General features: G+C 42.8%; 1 protein-coding gene across 1 annotated transcript in view; it reads left to right on the forward strand.

Annotated features, from left to right (window-relative positions):
• Positions 1-287: 287 nt before the first annotated feature.
• Positions 288-20,502, forward strand: part of LOC126094470 (probable cytochrome P450 6a20) — a 145,523-nt gene continuing 125,308 nt past the window's right edge. Inside the window, exon 1 of the mRNA XM_049908859.1 lies at positions 288-404. The gene's annotated coding sequence lies outside the window, so the exon portion shown is untranslated. The remainder of the gene's footprint in view (positions 405-20,502) is intronic.

Below are 20,502 nucleotides of genomic sequence, written 5' to 3' on the forward strand. Positions count from 1 at the left end.
TAGTTCATTTTAGAACTCGCTTTACACATGTTTTATATGATTTTTACGTCATTCTGTCGATATTTTCAGGTTATTTTAGTGATAATTTTCCAAGTATTTCAGGTCATCATAATCTGGTGACTGCCGATACAGGTCCTTTCTCACACTCGTAAACTTACGGATTCTCAGCGGGACAGTTGCCCCTACTCTAACCCCCCCCCCCCCCCAACTCCTCAGTGGCCCCCTGGATGCGGCCCTGGTCTTGCAACTGCCTCCTACGTGTGAGACGGTGCTAGTGCACGCGCCCGGACGCAATTGGTCATAACGAGGGGTCCGTAACAAGGTCCTCCGCTTCGCTGCCGCTGGCGGGGAACACAGTGGTGTACAGCGCCGAGCTGTGAGGGCCGTCGCTTTCGCTGCCAGACGTGAGTATCTCGCGACTCCGACTTTGTCTCACCCTGAGGCTGCCCGAGCAGAGTTCCTTTTGGCAGTAGCTGCATTTATCTAATTAGCTACATATGCCATAGGCCACATTAACTATAATCATTGTGATAGGGACCCTGTCATTTGAATAAAATCCGCACAGACTTATAAATATCTACAGCTAAAAGCTTTACATCTACAGGTTTCTAAGTGTCTTATCATTCCTATTCAAGAATTTGTTTTGAACCTGGGTACTGTAATATTCCAACCTAATCAGTACGCAGCAATTTAAAACTGTATGCTGGACCGAGCCTCGAACTCGGGACTTTAGCCTTTCGCGGGCAAGTGCTCTACCATATGAGCTACCCAACAACGACTCACGCCGCGTCCTCACAGCTTCACTTCTGCCAGTACCTCGACTCCTACCTTCCAAATTTAATCTTCCAGGAAGTTTCATTTATTTATTTATTTATTTATTGTTCCGTGGGACCAAATTAAGGAGAAGTCTCCATGGTCATGGAACGAGTCAATACATGAAATTATAACATGATAGTAGAAACGGATAAAATGAAATATAAGTAACATATTCAGGCGACAATTCGTAAGTTTAAATAAAGAAAATCAACAATGTCAACTGGAATTTGCTTAATTTTTCAGCTCTTCCAGGAGCTCCTCGACAGAATAGAAGGAGTGAGCTATGAGGAAACTCTTCAGTTTAGACTTAAAAATGTTTGGGGTACTGCTAAGATTTTTGAGTTCTTGTGGTAGCTTATTGAAAATGGATGCAGCAGAATACTGCACTCCTTTCTGCACAAGAGTCAAGGAAGTGCATTCCACATGCAGATTTGATTTCTGCCTAGTATTAACTGAGTGAAAGCTGCTAACTCTTGGGAATAAGCTAATATTGCTAACAACAAACGACATTAAAGAAATTATATACTCTGAGGGCAATGTCAGAATTCCCAGACTATTGAATAGGGGTCGACAAGAGGTTCTCGAACTTACACCACACATAGCTCGAACAGCCCGTTTTTGAGCCAAAAATACCCTTTTTGAATCAGAAGAATTACCCCAAAAAATAATACCATATGACGTAAGCGTATGAAAATATGCGAAGTAGACTACTTTTCGTGTTGAACTGTCACTTATTTCAGATACTGTTCTAATGGTAAATAAAGCAGCATTTAGTTTCTGAACAAGATCCTGAACATGGGCTTTCCACAACAGCTTACTATCTATCCGAACGCCTAGGAACTTGAACTGCTCCGTCTCGCTTATAATATGCCCATTCTGTCTGATCAAAATATCGGTTCTTGTTGAATTATGAGTTAGAAGCTATAAAAACTGAGTCTTACTGTGATTTAGCATCAAATTATTTTCCACAAGCCACGAACTTATTTCATGAACTACATTATTTGATACTGTTTCAATATTACACACAAGATCCTTCACTACCAAGCTGGTGTCATCAGTAAACAGAAATATTTTTGAATCACCTGTAATACTAGAAGGCATATCATTTATATAAATAAGAAACAGCAGTGGCCCCAGCACCGACCCTTGGGGAACGCCCCCACTTAACAGTGTCCCATTGGGACTGAACATCACTACCACTCTCAATATTGCGGAGAATTACCTTCTGCTTTCTGTTTTTAAAGTAAGAGTCGAACCAATTGTAAGCTACTCCCCTTACTCCATAATGGCCCATCTTCTGCAGTAATATTTTGTGGTCAACACAGTCAAAAGCCTTCGTTAAATCAAAGAAAACACCTAGCGTTCGCAACCTTTTATTTAATCCGTCCAAAACCTCACAGAGAAAAGAGAATATAGCATTTTCAGTTGTTAAACCATTTCTAAAACCAAACTGTACATTTGACAGGAAATTATGTGAATTTAAATGCTCCAGTAACCTTGTATATATCATATCAGCACACACTCCGCTGCAGAGTGAAAATCTCATTCTGGAAACATCCCCCAGGCTTTGGCTAAGCCATGTCTCCACATTATCCTTTTTTTCATTAGTGCTAGTTCTGCAAGGTTCGCAGGAGAGCATCTGTAAAGTTTGGAAGGTAGGAGACGAGGTACTGGCAGAAGTAAAGTTGTGAGGACGGGGCGTGAGTCGTGCTTGGGTAGCTCAGTTGGTAGAGCACTTGCCCGCGAAAGGCAAAGGTCCCGAGTTCGAGTCTCGGTCCGGCACACAGTTTTAATCTGCCAGGAAGTTTCATATCAGCGCACACTTCGCTGCAGAGTGAAAATCCCATTCTGGAGTATGCAGCAAAGTTAAATATCAAAATAAATGTATTAGGTGCTTAGGCGTAAAGATTCACAATTCTTGCTCCACTTAATTATCATTGGGAAGAAATAGTTATAATCTAAATATGTCTTCTTATCCTTCTGCTGCACGGGGTAGCTGTGCGGTCTAGAACGTCTTGCCACAGTTCGCGTGGCTACCCCCGTCGGAGGTTCGTGTCCTCCGTCGGGCATGGGTGTGTGTGTTGTCGTTAGTGTAAGTTAGTTTAAGTCAGATTAAGTAGTGTGTAAGTCTAGGGACCAATGACCTCATCAGTTTGGTCCCATACGAGCTTACCAAAATTTTCCAAAATTTCCTTATCTTTCTCTCTTCCCACCTGCTAATTTTCTAATGCAATCAGCACATGGGACGAAGCATATAACGTTGACATGCGTGCAGATGGGATATCCAACGTCACGAGACACACCGCTATTAGCACACGGCGCGTACTGGTTAACGTGATATTGCGTCCTCAGCGCTCTCCAGCAGCAGGTGTCGGCTTTATTTCGCTCGCAAAACAATACAGTTTGTTCACAAAAATGGACAAACATAGGATTCCTACGTTAACTCTATTAAAACGCACATCCCCTTTCTTAACCTATGCTAGTCATATTCTCCGGTCTATGGTATACATAAATAAAAACTTCAATATCTGTGGACGTGTAATAAAACAAAAACGGAAGATACATGTCCATCTGGTAAGGACATCAGCTGACAGAAGTTCACCAAACCCAACAAACTCACTCCTGACAGACAGCACACTTACATTTACGTAACATCAAATATTACAGAAATTATTTCCGTTAATTTCGTAGGGGAGTTTCACAACATTTTAGGAACCACGAAGGTGAAAAAAAGTGTACTGTAAGAAGCGAAACCTCTACCGATCGATCTTCAGTGCCATAACATGACGCCTCAACCAACTACGCTATGATTTAATTCTAAGTCCAGCAATTTCGTGTTTCTAGTTCCCTAGACGCTTTAATCGCCGAAGTGTTATTAATTAGTTTTTGTTGTTGTGGTCTTCAGTCGTGAGACTGGTTTGATGCAGCTCTCCATGCTACTCTATCCTGTACAAGCCTCTTCATCTCCCGGTACCCTTCTGTATCTGTTTAGTGTATTCATCTCTTGGACTCCCGCTACGATTTCTACCCTTCACGCTGTCCTCCAATACTAAATTGGTGATCCCTTGATGCCTCAGAACATGTCCTACCAACCGATCCCTTCTTCTAGTCAAGTTATGCCACAAACTTCTCTTCTCCCCAATCCTATTCAATACCTCCTCATTAGTTATATGATCTACCCATTTAATCTTCAGCATTCTTCTGTAGCACCACATTTCGAAAGCTTCTATTCTATTCTTGTCCAAACTATTTATCGTCCATGTTTCACTTCCATACATGGTTGCACTCCATACAAATACTTTCAGAAACGACTTCCTGACACTTAAATCTATACTCGATGTTAACAAATTTCTCTTCTTCAGAAACGCTTTCCTCGCCATTGCCAGTCTACATTTTATATCCTCTCTACTACGACCATCATCATTTATTTTGCTCCCCAAATAGCAAAACTCCTTTACTACTTTAAGTGTCTCATTTCATAATCTAATTCCCTCAGCATCACCCGATTTAATTCGACTACATTCCATTATCCTCGTTTTGCTTTTGTTGATGTTCATCTTATACCCTCCTTTCAAGACACTGTCCATTCCGTTCAACCGTTCTTCCAAGTCCTTTGCTGTCTCTGACAGAACTACAATGTCATCGGCGAACCTTAAAGTTTTTATTTCTTCTCCATGGATTTGAATACCTACTCCGAACTTTTTTTTTTTTTTTTTTTTTTTTACTGCTTGCTCAATATACAGATTGAATAGCACCGGGGAGAGGCTACAACCCTGTCTCACTCCGTTCCCAACCACTGCTTCCCTTTCATGTCCCTCTGCTCTTAGAACTGCCATCTGGTTTCTGTACAAATTGTAAATAGCCTTTCACTCCCTGTATTTTACCCCTGCCACCTTCATAATTTGAAAGAGAGTATTCCAGTCAACATTGTCAAAAGCTTTCTCTAAGTCTACAAATGCTAGAATCGTAGGTTTGCCTTCCCTTAATCTATTTCCTAAGATAAGTCGTAAGGTCAGTATTGCCTGACGTGTTCCAATATTTCTACGGAATCCAAACTGATCTTCCCCGAGGTTGGCTTCTACCAGTTTCACCATTCGTCTGTAAAGAATTCGCGTTAGTATTTTGCAGCTGTGACTTATTAAACTGATATTTCGGTAATTTTCACATCTGTCAACTCCTGCTTTCAATGGGATTGGAATTATTATATTCTTCTTGAAGTCTAAGGGTATTTCGCTTGTCTCATACATCTTGCTCACCAGATGGTAGAGTTTTGTCAGGACTGGCTCTCCCAAGGCTGTCAGTAGTTCTAATGGAATGTTGTCTACTCCGGGGCCCTTGTTTCGACTCAGGTCTTTCAGTGCTCTGTCAAACTCAGTTATAACAAATCCTAACAACAACAACACGTTTTCACGTATCTTCAATGGGTCGTTGCTTCAAAATGGCTTACTTTCATAACACGCTAGTTACAACGTGCAAATTACTACATACGAAACTTCCTTAACAACCTGTATGAGATTTCCCATCAACAACAAATCGTATCAATAACAATTTGTTCTAGAGACATTAGAAACAGCATATATTCATAGGGTATGACGTCTATCATAAAAGCCACGGAATACTGGCTGCTAGTGAATACAAGAAATATAGTTCCATAAAATTTCTGGAGTGCTGAATTTATGCTGAAAAAAAAGCTGAATTTATGCGGCTGCGTGCACGAAATTTTATGGAACAGTCTTTGCGGCGCGGAAACATGAACAGGTTGACACAGGGCCTTCTGCTTGTGACGTAGGGAGCGTTCTCCCTTCCTAATGGTTCTACTTTAAGTGGCACGTTGCCAAAATATTGCAGAACTTATTTTGTATTTTACGTGACGAAATGGTTCCTCAGCGTGAAATAGCAGTGGGGCCAACGAGATATATGGGTCCTGCAACGAACTTGTGACGTCACACTAGTCGTCTTGTCTGCCACACTTTGGGAATGCTCGGCCACATACATGGCCCATGGTAAATCGATATTTAATCGAAAAGGTACACAATAAAGGATTTAATTTTGTCGTGTGCTATTACAAACTTGCATGCTTTTAAACGAGCAGTCCTGAATTATTAAACTTCTCTGAAAGAGTCAAGTCGAATCCTGCGAGAAAGACAGGCTGTGTATGTCACAGCACATGACACTGCACGTCTTTCTAGTGCCACCTGCCATCTCTGGTGGGGAGCGACTAACTATTTCAGACGAGTTTAATAATTCTTGACTGCTCGTTTAAATGCATGCAAGTTCTCGGAAGCACATGAAAAAATTAAGAGCTTTTGTCAGTACCTTTCCGATCAAATATTGGTTTCCCGTGCGCCCTGCGTGGAGCCAAGCGATCCCGAAACGAGGCGGACAAGCCCACTAGTGTAACGTCACAAGTACACTCCTGGAAATTGAAATAAGAACACCGTGAATTCATTGTCCCAGGAAGGGGAAACTTTATTGACACATTCCTGGGGTCAGATACATCACATGATCACACTGACAGAACCACAGGCGCATAGACGCAGGCAACAGAGCATGCACAATGTCGGCACTAGTACAGTGTATATCCACCTTTCGCAGCAATGCAGGCTGCTATTCTCCATGGAGACGATCGTAGAGATGCTGGATGTAGTCCTGTGGCACGGCTTGCCATGCCATTTCCACCTGGCGCCTCAGTTGGACCAGCGTTCGTGCTGGACGTGCAGACCGCGTGAGACGACGCATCATCCAGTCCCAAACATGCTCAATGGGGGACAGATCCGGAGATCTTGCTGGCCAGGGTAGTTGACTTACACCTTCTAGAGCACGTTGGGTGGCACGGGATACATGCGGACGTGCATTGTCCTGTTGGAACAGCAAGTTCCCTTGCCGGTCTAGGAATGGTAGAACGATGGGTTCGATGACGGTTTGGATGTACCGTGCACTATTCAGTGTCCCCTCGACGATCACCAGTGGTGTACGGCCAGTGTAGGAGATCGCTCCCCACACCATGATGCCGGGTGTTGGCCCTGTGTGCCTCGGTCGTATGCAGTCCTGATTGTGGCGCTCACCTGCACGGCGCCAAACACGCATACGACCATCATTGGCACCAAGGCAGAAGCGACTCTCATCGCTGAAGACGACACGTCTCCATTCGTCCCTCCATTCACGCCTGTCGCGACACCACTGGAGGCGGGCTGCACGATGTTGGGGCGTGAGCGGAAGACGGCCTAACGGTGTGCGGGACCGTAGCCCAGCTTCATGGAGACGGTTGCGAATGGTCCTCGCCGATACCCCAGGAGCAACAGTGTCCCTAATTTGCTGGGAAGTGGCGGTGCGGTCCCCTACGGCACTGCGTAGGATCCTACGGTCTTGGCGTGCATCCGTGCGTCGCTGCGGTCCGGTCCCAGGTCGACGGGCACGTGCACCTTCCGCCGACCACTGGCGACAACATCGATGTACTGTGGAGACCTCACGCCCCACGTGTTGAGCAATTCGGCGGTACGTCCACCCGGCCTCCCGCATGCCCACTATACGCCCTCGCTCAAAGTCCGTCAACTGCACATACGGTTCACGTCCACGCTGTCGCGGCATGCTACCAGTGTTAAAGACTGCGATGGAGCTCCGTATGCCACGGAAAACTGGCTGACACTGACGGCGGCGGTGCACAAATGCTGCGCAGCTAGCGCCATTCGACGGCCAACACCGCGGTTCCTGGTGTGTCCGCTGTGCCGTGCGTGTGATCATTGCTTGTACAGCCCTTTCGCAGTGTCCGGAGCAAGTATGGTGGGTCTGACACACCGGTGTCAATGTGTTCTTTTTTCCATTTCCAGAAGTGTATATTGCAGGGCCTGGATATCTCGTTGGCCCCTGTCTCACGTGCTGTGACGTACGCGGTACAGCTGGTCTCTCTCGTGAGCTTCGAATAGCAGGAAGTGACGTCACAGAACTCGTAGCACCTCGCATCACACCAGCTAACTCGTCCCATCATCTCCTGACGGCCTTAATGTCGATTTGTTATGTGATGACTGAAACACATTTTTCGCCTTTTTCGTCATTTATTAGCTTCAGGCCAGCTGTTCACGACACAGCTTCTGCAGACATGTGAGACAGACCACGAACATCATGAGACGAGTGGCATAGCATCTTTACAGATCGAAAGCTAAGCACACACTTGTTCAACTGGTGCACAACATCCCTATTTACAGTGTCGCATTTCCCATGAGAATTTTCGCTAAACAGGAACTTTTTAGTTACAATAATTTTACAATCAACTTATTAACTTTGCCAAAAGTATTAATTTTTAAAACCTGAGATTTAGGTTTACAAAAATATAGTATTGGAGGCTACAATTGAGATACGGCAAGGCTAATACAAATAACCTTCATCTGTGTGGAAATTTTAAACTATGCATACTTCATGAGCATCGTAATTTAATCATGTCTCTTTAAATAATTTTTTAAAATTATATAACAATTTTACTGCAATCAGGACACTGATAACTAAATAATGAATAACAAAATTTGATGTGAAACATATGTAATGAAATTTCGAGTTTCTCGAACACATTCATTACACAGTACATATTTAATCATCATCATCTTCGTCCAAGGATTAGTTGTTGTAATCACTTGTTCCGGTTTCTATTATCCATCCATACATCTCTTATGAGATCTGCGTGGTTCTCTCTTTCCAGTTGGCTGATAATTCATCACCTTTTTTGGTAATCTCTTTTCTGTCCTTCTTTCAACATGATCTTTCCATTTCATTCTGTTCTCTTCTATCTTGTCGTTAACTGAAACGATTTATAATCTGATCTTATTGTTTTATTCCTTATTTTATCCATTTTATTACAGCCTTTTACACATCTTTTTAATTTCATTTCTGTTGCTTGTATATGTGATTTTTCTTTGTTTTGTTACTGTCCATGATTCGGAAACATATACAAGAGTAGATACAGCTATAACATAACAGGATTTCATTTGTGTTTCTTTTCTTGTTTTTCTTGCTACAGTTCTTCCAACTTTTCCGCAGATAACTTGATGTTTATTAAAGTTCTTCTCAATGTCTTTGTCACAGTTAAAACTAATATCAAATTCTACATGAATGAAGTGGGATATCTGTTCTAAAATTTTCTCATTTATTATTATTTTCAATCTTACTGAATTCTTTCCTTTGAAAGCCATTATCATTGTCTTATTTGAAGATTTAATTAAGTTGTAATACACTGCATTTTGGATCAACCTATATGCTGCTCTTTGAAAATTATCTTCCATTTCCTGTATAATTATCTGGTCATCAGCATGTAACACAGTAGTTAATGGTACACTAGACCCTATTTTAATTCCTAAGTGCCTTTCATCTTTCCACTTCATAACTAGGACGTCAATGTATAAATTAAATAAAGTGGGTGGTATACTGTACACTTGTGGAACACCTTGATTTACTAAAATTTCATCTGACATTTTCAAACCTGAGCTTATAATTTGCATATGGACTCTTAATGGTATTAATAAGACGTTTAGGGAAACATTTTATTTCTAATATTTTCCTCAAAAGGGTTCTTTTTGCCTTCTCAAGGGCTTTCTCAAAAATCAGTAAATGCTAAATGCGTTTCTAAGCCAAATTCCCGACTTTTTTCAGTAATTTTTCTTATTATAAATATTTTATCATAACATGAGTGTCCTTCCTCAAGCCTGGTTGCCCAGCCACCATTGACCAGACAATTGGTGAGAAATCTGGAGAATGTGCTGGCCAAGGCAGCAGCCGAACATTTTCTGTATTCAGTAAGGCTCGTACAGCACCTGCAACATGCGGTCGTGCATTATCCTGCTGAAATGTAAGGTTTCGCAGGGATCGAATGAAGGGTAGAGCTACGGGTCGTAACACATCTGAAATGTGACGTCAAAAGTGCCGTCAATGCGAACAAGAGGTGACCGAGACGTGTAACCAATGGCACCCCATACCATCACGCCGGGTGATACGCCAGTATGGCGATGACGAATACACGCTTCCAATGTGCGTTCACCGCAATGTCGCCAAACACGAATGCGACCATCATGATGCTGTAAACAGAACCTGGATTAATCAGAAAAAATGACGTTTTGCCATTCGTGCACCCAGGTCCATCGCTGAGTACACCATCGCAGGCGCTCCTGTCTGTGATGCAGCGTCAAGGGTAACCGCAGCCAACTCTCCGAGCTGATAGTCCATGCTGCTGCAAACGTCGTCGAACTGTTCGTGCACATGGTTGTTGTCTTGCAAACGTCCCCATCTGTTGACTCAGGGATCGAGACGTGGCTGCACGATCCGTTACAGCCATGCGGCTAAGATGCCTATCATCTCGACTGATAGTGATACGAGGCCGTTGGGATCTAGCACGGCGTTCCGTATTACCCTACTGAATCCACCGATTCCACATTCTGCTAACAGTCATTGGATCTCGACCAACGCGAGCAGCAATGTCGCGATACGATAAACCGCAATCGCGATAGGCTACAATCCGATCTTTATCAAAGTCGGAAACGTGATGGTACGCATTTCTCCTCCTTACACGAGGCATAACAACAACGTTTTACCACTCAACGCCGGTCAACTGCTGTTTGTGTATGAGAAATAGGTTGGAAACTTTCCTCATGTCAGCACGTTGTAGGTGTCGCCACCGGCGCCAACCTTGTGTGAATGCTCTGAAAAGCTAATCATTTGCATATCACAGCATCTTCTTCCTGTCGGTTAAATTTCGCGTTTGTAGCACGTCATCTGCGTGGTGTAGTGATTTTAATGGCCAGTAGTGTACTTACCTTTTTATACTGAACATTTCACTTCAAGAAAACCTCTTTCTTACTGGAACTTACTTTCAAAAGCTATTACTCTTTGAACTAACTCTGTATATTTATTGGCCGCGCGGGATTAGCCGAGCGGTCAAAGGCGCTACAGTCATGGACTGTGCGGCTGGTCCTGGCGGAGGTTCGAGTCCTCCCTCGGGCATGGGTGTGTGTGTTTGTCCTTAAGATAATTTAGGTTAAGTAGTGTCTAAGCTTAGGGACTAATGACCTTAGCAGTCAAGTCCCATAAGATTTCACTCACATATGAACATATATGTATATTTATTTAATAGATTTTAGTAATTTTGCATCACTCTGACTGAATTTTACATAAGCAAACTTTTACTATAACACTTTGCAATAGTTGAGAAAACTTTCTCATTATTTACACAAAAAATTTAAATGGTGCCTCTTTATATTAATTTGGCACTTTATAAGTCTGTAAAACAGGATACTGAGAATAATCAACTACCAGGAAGGAACCCTATATAGGTGTATTATTAGGATGAAATAACAGGGTGAATCAGTTTCTTTAAAGTTCAAGAATGATTATTAAAACACAGTTTAAATTAATGGTTCATGCTGTACAAAACTAAAATATAAATAAATCTTATCTGGTGGCTGAAGGTTTGGGTGTGGCGAACAATTATAGCTTCTACACTCCCATAGTATATTGCTGTACGGGCTCAATTTCTCTTCTTGGCGTCGTTCAGTTTTACATACGGTTGCTCAACAACTCGCAGCTATGCGGTAAGCCGTTTGCAGTCTTTATCCGTAGCATTTTTGTGCAAATTTGCAGGAAAAGCTTATTCTGCTCCTCAAAAGTGTTGCCTCAGTCACTGCTGCCTACAGACTGTGTGACTAACTTCCCGCGCCTGCTCTAGGTAGCGCCCTTGCCACCTTTTCCACTCCTCAGATCCACTTTCGTTTCAAACAAAATCACACTGGCTTTTACATAACACCTGTTTCTTACACTGTTCCGAAACGTGACCATTTCTTACAACTGTCAAATTTACATCAACATGAACAGTTTATACACACACATATTTTTAAATACAAAATGTCATCAGAAAATTATTTAACGTAATAAACGATTTACATAGTATTTTACATACATTACTCACATACAATGCAAAGAACTTCGATCTCCAGTATGGTACAATTTACTTTACATGTACGGAAAATATAGTACCAATATGTGAAAATTTTAAAGCAAAAAAATTGTAAAAATTTAGATGAATCATAAACAAATAGTCTTATAAGTTGACGCGGAAAATGTGCTCATCCCATTGTACTGCGGTCTCGTGCAGGCGAGGAAGCGATGACGCCACGGCAAGGCAATACCCTCGACACTACCAAGTCGGCGTTCCAATACGGCAGCTGCGTTGCGTAGATGCGACGAAGTAGCTGTGGTTGAGGCTCGCCGTGGTGCGCGAGAACACTACGTGGACCCAGGGCAGAAGGGGTGCTCACCACAGCAAACGTCTGCCCACGAGCACAGGCTGGCAGCCACCAGGAACTTGTCTGCCCAAGTGACGGCGGGTGTGTGGCCACCTAGCCCCAGACATGAGCCAGAGACCTACAGTTTGGATACTAGCAGCAGCTTAAGCAGGGCCGGCAGGTGGCCCACCAGTTAAGAGTGCGCTAAATCCATAGCAAAGGACATGACACCTATGCCAGAGCTACGCCTCGCAGCAGCAGACTTCGGGGAGCCAGTTGAGGCATGTAGACTCGTAGACCAACGTAGATCCTTCCTCAGTACTGGTAGTAAATAGACTGATACGTTTGACTACAAAAAAGGAGTATTCATACTGTCTTTCACTGTACTTGTGTTGCTACTGCGTCGGTTTTTGTAACACAAGCCACAATAAATCGGCGGCTCAGGTCTGAAATAACTGGCCCACCGATTCTGCAATGGCTCTGCCTTGTCTGATGTAAGGAAATATTAGAAATCTCATCTGATGTAAGGAAACATTATTATTATTATTAGTATTAAGCATCAGATTGAGAAGGGAAAGCAAGATATACTTGTGTGGCTCCGTTTCCCGCTTAGAAAGTGTCGCGTACCACTGTGGAATAGCGAAGCTTTGTGCGAGCGAGGTGCAATTTGAGAGGTGAAGTTTGCTAAGAAATTCCCGGACGGCTCTCGCACTGAAAATGTACCTAAGGGCCAGTTTAAAACTGAGCTTGAAGAATATTACAAGGGGGGAATATAAGTAGTATGTTAACGTCTGCCTCGACTGTTCTGTCTACACAATGACACGTCGGACACGGTTGGCTCTGTAAAAGAAAGTTGGCACATGGAAAGTAAATGATTAAGCAAACACAGATTTAGAGTAATTGACACTATGATTAACAAGGCAAACCTACGTTTCTAGCATTTGTAGGCTTGGAGAAAGCTTTTGACAATGTGGACTGGAATACTCTCTTTCAAATTATGAAGGTGGCAGGGGTAAAATACAGGGAGCGAAAGGCTAGTTACAATTTGTACAGAAACCAGATGGCAGTTCTAAGAGTCGAGGGACATGAAAGGGAAGCAGTGGTTGGGAAGTGAGTGGGACAGGGTTGTAGCCTCTCCCCGATGTTATTCAATCTGTATATTGAGCAAGCAGTAAAGAAAACAAAAGAAAAATTCGGAGTAGGTATTAAAATCCATGGAGAAGAAATAAAAACTTTAAGGTTCGCCGATGACATTGTAGTTCTGTCAGAGACAGCAAAGGACTTGGAAGAGCAGTTGAACGGAATGGACAGTGTCTTGAAGGGGGGATATAAGATGAACTTCGACAAAAGCAAAACGAGGATAATGGAATGTAGTCGAATTAAGTCGGGTGATGCTGAGGGAATTAGATTAGGAAATGAGACACTTAAAGAAGAAATGAGTTTTGCTATTTGGTGAGCAAAATAACTGATGATGGTCGAAGTAGAGAGGATATAAAATGTAGACTGGCAATGGCAAGGAAAGCGTTTCTGAAGAAGAGAAATTTGTTAACGTCAGGTATAGATTTAAATGTCAGGAAGTCGTTTCTGAAGGTATTTGTATGGAGTGTAACCATGTATGGAAGTGAAACATGGACGATAAATAGTTTGGACAAGAATAGAATAGAAGCTTTCAAAATGTGGTGCTACAGAAGAATGCTGAAGATTAGATGGGAAGATCACATAACTAATGAGAAGGCACTGAATAGGATTGGGGAGAAGAGGAGTTTGTAGCACAACTTGACCAGAAGAAGGGATCGGTTGGTAGGACATGTTCTGAGGTATCAAGGGATCACCAATTTAGTATTGGAGGGCAGCGTGGAGGGTAAAAATCGTAGGGGGAGACCAAGAGATGAATACACTAAACAGTTTCAGAAGGATGTGGGCTGCAGTACGTACTGGGAGATGAAGAAGCTTACACAGGATAGAGCAGCATGGAGAGCTGGATCAAACCAGTCTCAGGACTGAAGACCACAACAACAACAATTAACAACTTGGACTCAACGTACATATAACATGTTAACGCTTACTTCAATAACAATGACAGAGCTTGAGTGGTTTGAAAAGTTTAGAAATGACAATTCATTAACCTCTCTGTGTTTTTCACACATACAAGTCTCAATAAGTGGTGCAACACATTCTTTTGGGCCAATTTGGGTTGCAAAAATGGAGAATTTGTTTTGGGACATAGAGAAATATTCCGGCTTCATCCGCTATAGTTTCATGAAATTCCAGTAGGTGGCGGTGCTACACGTAGCTTTCAAAATGGCGTCTGTAGCGGAGTCTCGTTCCAGGCCGAGATCTGTCCCTGAGTTTCCTTTGGCGGAAAACCAAAGTATCGCAGATATTCATAGGCCCTTGCAGAATCTCTATGGAGACCTGACAGTGAATAAGAGCACGGTGACTCATTGGGCGAGGCGTCTGTCATCATCGCCACAAGTCGTGCATACCTGTCCGATCTCTCGCGTGCCGTCGGGCCACACACAGCTGTGACTTCTACAATATTGGAACGTGCGGCCACTCTCATTCGATGTGGTCCACGGATCACAATCAAACACTTCGCTGTTCAACTGGACCTCTCTGTTGGTAATGCTGACACACTTGTTCAGCACTTGGGGTACTCAAAGGACCGTGACCGCTGGATTTCTCGCCGCCTAGTGCCGGCCGCTGTGGCCGAGCATTTATAGGCACTTCAGTCCGGATCCGCGCCTCTGCTACGGTCGCAGGTTCGAGTCCTGCCTCGGGCATGGATGTGTGGCATGTCCTTAAGTTAGTTAGGTTTAAGTAGTTCTAAGTCTAGGGGACTGATGACCTCAGATGTTAAGTCCCATAGTGTTCAGAGCCATTTGAACCTCGTCACCTAACAGAAGACCATACAGACCAAAGAAGGACCGTCTGTGCAGTATTGGTTGCGCGTTACGAGGCTGATCACGACCAATTTTTGTCGAACATCGGCACAGGCGATGAAAAACGTTTTCATTACTTCGAATCGGAAACGAAACGGCAATCCAACGAGTGGCGTCACACCACTTCTCATCCGAAGAAAAAGTTCAAAGCCGCACACTCACCAGGTAAAGTCATGGCGACAGTCTTGTGGGACTTTGAAGGGGCTATTCTGTTTGATTGGCTCCTTCGTAGTGCAACGATCCATTTGGAAGTATATTCTGGTACCCTCAGCAAATTGAAGATACGACATCAACGTATTCGTCGCCACGAAAGTGCTAACGGTCTTCTCCTTCTCCATGACGATGCAAGGCCTCATATAAGTCAGGGCACCCGAGAGGAGCTCAGAAAACTTCATTAGATTACATTCAGTTTTCGTTCCATAGATCCAAAAAATGAGATGATTCTCGTGGGTGTGGAACATGTCAGAAAGTATAACATAAAAACATAAAACATTTAAATATAATACTTACTACCCTGATCATTTGTTAGGAGATAGTCGAAAATAAGTTAATACAATGCAAACAAAACATTAAACTGGGACAGCTAATATTTACAGAATTAACACACTGTCAGAATGAAACACTGTTATCCACTATTAATAAATTTATCACACGCAAAATATCTAATCTTGATAGTTGTGACCAAGTGTTGTCAAAACTCAAATCTAACAGATATTTTTACTTAAGCTGACTTAACAGTCTCTGTTAAGATATTCATCTATGGAGTAGGAGGAGTTGCCTATCAAAAAGTCTTTCAAACTCTGTTAAAATCGTGCTTTATCTGAAACCAAGATTTTCATGGTTGCTGGAAATTTATTAAAAATGTGTGTTCCTGAATACTGGACCCCTTTTTGGACCAAGGTAAGTGATTTCAGGTCTTTATGTAGATTCTTCTTATTCCTAGTATTGATACTGTGTACTGAGCTATTGGTTGCAAATGGAGATGTATTACTTGCAGCAAATTTCATTAAGGATTAAATATACTGAGAAGCAGTGGTTAGAATACAAAGTTCCTTGAACAGGTTTCTACAAGATGTTCTTGAATTTACACCACAAATGATTCTTATCACACGCTTTTGTACCCTAAAAACTTTTGCTCGGTTTGATGAGTTGCCCCAGAATATGATCCCATAAGACATAATAGAATGAAAGTAAGAAAAATATGCAAGTTTTTTTATATTTATATCTCCTGCATCTGACATCATTCTCACGGCAAATACAGACCTGTTTAGGCGCTTAAGCAATTCTGTGGTATGCCCTTCCCAACTGAATTTACTGTCGTGTTGTAATCCCAGAAATTTAACACTGTCAACCTCTTCGATCTAGATGTCTTCATGTGTTATACTCATGCTGGAAGGAAATCTCTTACAGGTTCTGAACTGCATATAGTGGGTCTCCTCAAAGTTTAATGACAAAGAATTAGCTTTAAACCACTTATTAATGTCAGTGACAATTTGATTAGCAGCTATTTTTAAATCTGTACTTGACTTGCTACTTATTGAAATGCTTATATCATCTGCAAACAAAAGAAACTTTGCATCTGGCAATGTAACAGGTGAGAGGTCAGTAACATACACAAGAAAAAGCAATGGAGCCAAAATGGACCCTTGAGGAACACTACATGTAATTAATTCCCAGTCAGATGAAGACTGACTGCTTACTGCACAGGCATTTCGCATTGGACTTTTTTTCCTCATCCACTCTTATTTTCGTCAGCATGTATATTTTTTTCGACGTTTCAGATGATCTAGGCAGCTAACTATTCTTACTGCACACACTCGCGTCCACGAATATGTTCGCATATAATTTCAGTTCTCTTTAGGGCTCTGTGCCTCAAGGGAAACGTTATAGGATCGCTTTGTTCTCCTTGGAGCTGTCTGTCTCTTTTTGCGACTGTTAAGAGCCCTCTCTCTCACGAACGGGTATACGTATCATGTTCAAATTAATGTAACAAATATAGGACTATGGTCTCTTGAGGGTCTAAAAATTTTAAGCTTCTATGTCACTTCAATCAAAAGATTTATGTCACATATTTTCATACTCGGAAACTCACGCATCAAAAACTGTAGGGTACTTCCCGTAGACTTAGAATCATGAAATTTGGTTTCACAGTGCAAGTAAAGGAAAAATCCGAAAATTGCCAATTGTAATTACGTTAAACGAAAAAAATATCTTCGTCTTTTTTTTATCCTTCTGTCTGTCTGTTCGTCTGTTAAGACCTTTTTTCTCTGGAACAGTTAGGCGTATCAAGTAGGTCTATGGTCCCTTGGTGGCGTAAAAATTGTAAACTAAGTCCATGCAATCAAAAGATTCTGTCATTTATGTAACATATTTTGATATTCGAAAACTCACTCATCAGAACCCATTGGGTACTCCCCGTTGACCTAGAATGATGAAAATCGGTATGAAGCAAGGTTTCAAAGTACAGCTAAGGTAAAAAAATATGAAAACTATGATTATATAACATAAAAATAAAATTTGCCATTTGAACGTACGTTACATCCATCATCCGTCAAAAGCGTAATAGAACATTACTGCATGCAAACATAAAATGTTAGATGCAGCCATGTTTTAGTAAGTAAATAAAATATGTTTTTTTAAATCTTCTCTCTCTACATATATAAACTGAAGTCTCCCACTCGCTTGTGTTTATGTGTACTGGCTAATCTTAGGAACTACTGTAGAGATTTTGATATGGCCTTGGAATTGTCGATACCCGTGGTGAATGAACTATATATATAATATTAAATTTGCACGGGACCCTTAGTCAGCGAGTCCTACTCGCTGTTGACAAATTTTTTAATCCCTTCAGCGGCACTTAGCTGGCTCAAGGGACGCCACAAAATATTTTTTGCTAAAAAAAATGTTAAGAACATCGTCCGTGAATAACAACATTGATCAGTGAGGTAGGTAGCCACCAGCTAATCATGGACTGAAGTTTCACTAATGTGTTGTTCTTCCCTTCCACAAAAATCTTGAAACGTCCTTGGCCATGATGCTATAGACCTGCTATTGAAACATTTCCAGATGATCACTACTCACTACTGGACTGTTTTCATATCTAAAGCTGTGGTAAGATGGACTATATATTCGAACGTCAAAGTCGAGTGTTCCGAATTTATGACGTCATGGTGTGGAAAAACTGTTTTGCACGAATTCGTACACAACGGTGAGTTGAGGTTGGCTACAGAATGATGCATCGACTGTCTTCGTAGGAGCAGAAATGATTAACGAACAAGTTAACACAAGAAACAGACGATTTACTTAACATGTATTTCTCCAAGTGTACAAAGACGCATTACAAATGATGCAGTAAGATACGAAGTCCAGCTATCACAATGTCAACAAGGATGAGGCTTCCTACATTAAGCACAAACAGTGAAGTCATAGCTAAGAGGCTCCAATTGCGAGTGGGCTGTGTTGCTGCCACTGACCGTTCTTTATCGCAGAGGCCAGAGCCACCGGGGGTGTGTTTCAGCGGGCCACCGGATCCCACATCGGCGTCTGACGGAAACTTGCAATTCCGTTGCCAACTTTCAGATGTCTATGGGATGGTATCGACACACGATACAACAAAAAACACATTGGTGAGTATTAATGCATGCATGGGGTACATTCGGCAGCAGGCCAACGTTCGTTAGAAGTTGTGTAGTCACATGCTGGTGGGAAGAGAGGAATTTACAATGGGCTTCCTGTGCGGGATCGTGACAGACTGAGCGCATGGGATGGCGACCTCTGATTGGGCCACGTGCTGGGGAGCTGTGGTGCCCATTTGTGTCTGAAGACGGCACGGGACGTCGCATCACTCATGTTCTACAGACTCCCAAGAGAATATCTTTTCTTTAGAAACAAGGAGTGACCAATGCAGATAGAACCTCTGGCTGACAAAATTGTCCCTTCAGCGGCGCTGAGCTGGCTGAAGGAACGCCAGAAAACTTCTTTTGCTAAAAACAAATGATGCTGGGGAATGCGGAAGTAGACTGTTTGAGGACAGGTAATATCTTTTCCAGAGTCTCATGAAAGCACAGAACACTTACAGTTAGATGTTTGTCTTCTGACTCACGTTCATGTGGGGAAGGAACTTGGCACCTGCCTCGAGAAGCTGGAGGGGTAAGTTTGGTCATGCATTTGCTTCAGGCGGTATCTTATTCTGCGATAGAAGTTTTAAGAGAATGGTCTGGTTCGTAGAGAGAATTTGCTCTTATTCAGAGTTAGGTAGTGAGCAGTAGCTTGCCTTGATTCGAGATACAATTCTTCCCTCCTGAACTGGGCGGTGCAGTGGACTTTGACCATTAGCGTTAATGGTTTGTGCAGGCATCCTTGGGTAGCGGCCAATCTATATAAGCTGCTCGCACACGAAGTGAGGGCGTGACTTGCAGCAGCATCACGTCGCCTGTGATCGCAACCATCGAGCCAGCTGTGGCGAGAACAGCGTGTAGTGTGAAGCTTGAGACAGCAAAGTGCGGTAGGATTGTTAGATTTCAGGTTAGGTAATGTGGGGATAGATTAACAGTAATATGTCTTCCTGCAGACCACAGAGTTTAGGCGTGTAGTTAATGATCTTTTGGCCTTTTCACCTTGAACTGTTTGAGTCGAGTAATCACGTTTCTTAATAGTTAAGGACGAGAGAATATGAGTCATTGAGTCATGAGAGAGGTAATTGTGTTTGTTTCCTTAACCACACCGTGCGGTCTAGGGCGTCTTGCACGGTTCGCGCTGCTCCCCCCTCCCCCCCCCCCCCTTTTCGGAGCCCTCGGAGGTTCGAGTCCCCTCTCGGGTGTGTGTGTGTGTGTGTGTGTGTGTGTGTGTGTTGTCCTTAGTGTAAGTTTAAGTTAGATTAAGTAGTGTATAACCCCAGGGACCGATGACCTCAGCAGTTTGGTCACACAGTCCTTACCACCGATTTCCAAATATCCTTAACCACAACTGTTAAATCCTGCCTAGTTATCAAAGATGGGGTTTCTAGGAAACCTGCTTCTCGGATCGGTTGACATCAATTCAGGCACACGGTATTTATGAGTTTCATTACGAAATGTACATGACAGTGCTTAACTTTGTGTTAAAAAAATGTGTCGCAAGCAAAGGGCGACAGACAAAATAAACAATGTTCTTCAGTATATACAATTTCTAAGTAGCTGGTCTTGAAGTGCATAATCTTGATGCTGCTGCAGAAGTGGGCCGCGACCAATCGGCACGACGCTTATGTCGTCTTCGCATGGAGGCGGCTGCCGTCGCGTTATCGTCCTGGAGAGAGGTCCGTGCAATTGGCTGACGTCTTCTTTACAGCGCTCTCTGCTCTCTCGTTTCCGATTGACTTTACGCCGTAACATACCTCCCCTCCAAACCGACGGACTGTCGTTGTATAGGGAGTCCGACAACCTCGTGGGAGGCAGGAGTGTGGATGCTCTGAGGGACTGGGACCTGTGGCTGCAGGGGACGCCAGGCTT

Source organism: Schistocerca cancellata, chromosome 8 (genome assembly GCF_023864275.1).
Source record: "Schistocerca cancellata isolate TAMUIC-IGC-003103 chromosome 8, iqSchCanc2.1, whole genome shotgun sequence".
Taxonomy (NCBI): domain Eukaryota; kingdom Metazoa; phylum Arthropoda; class Insecta; order Orthoptera; family Acrididae; genus Schistocerca; species Schistocerca cancellata.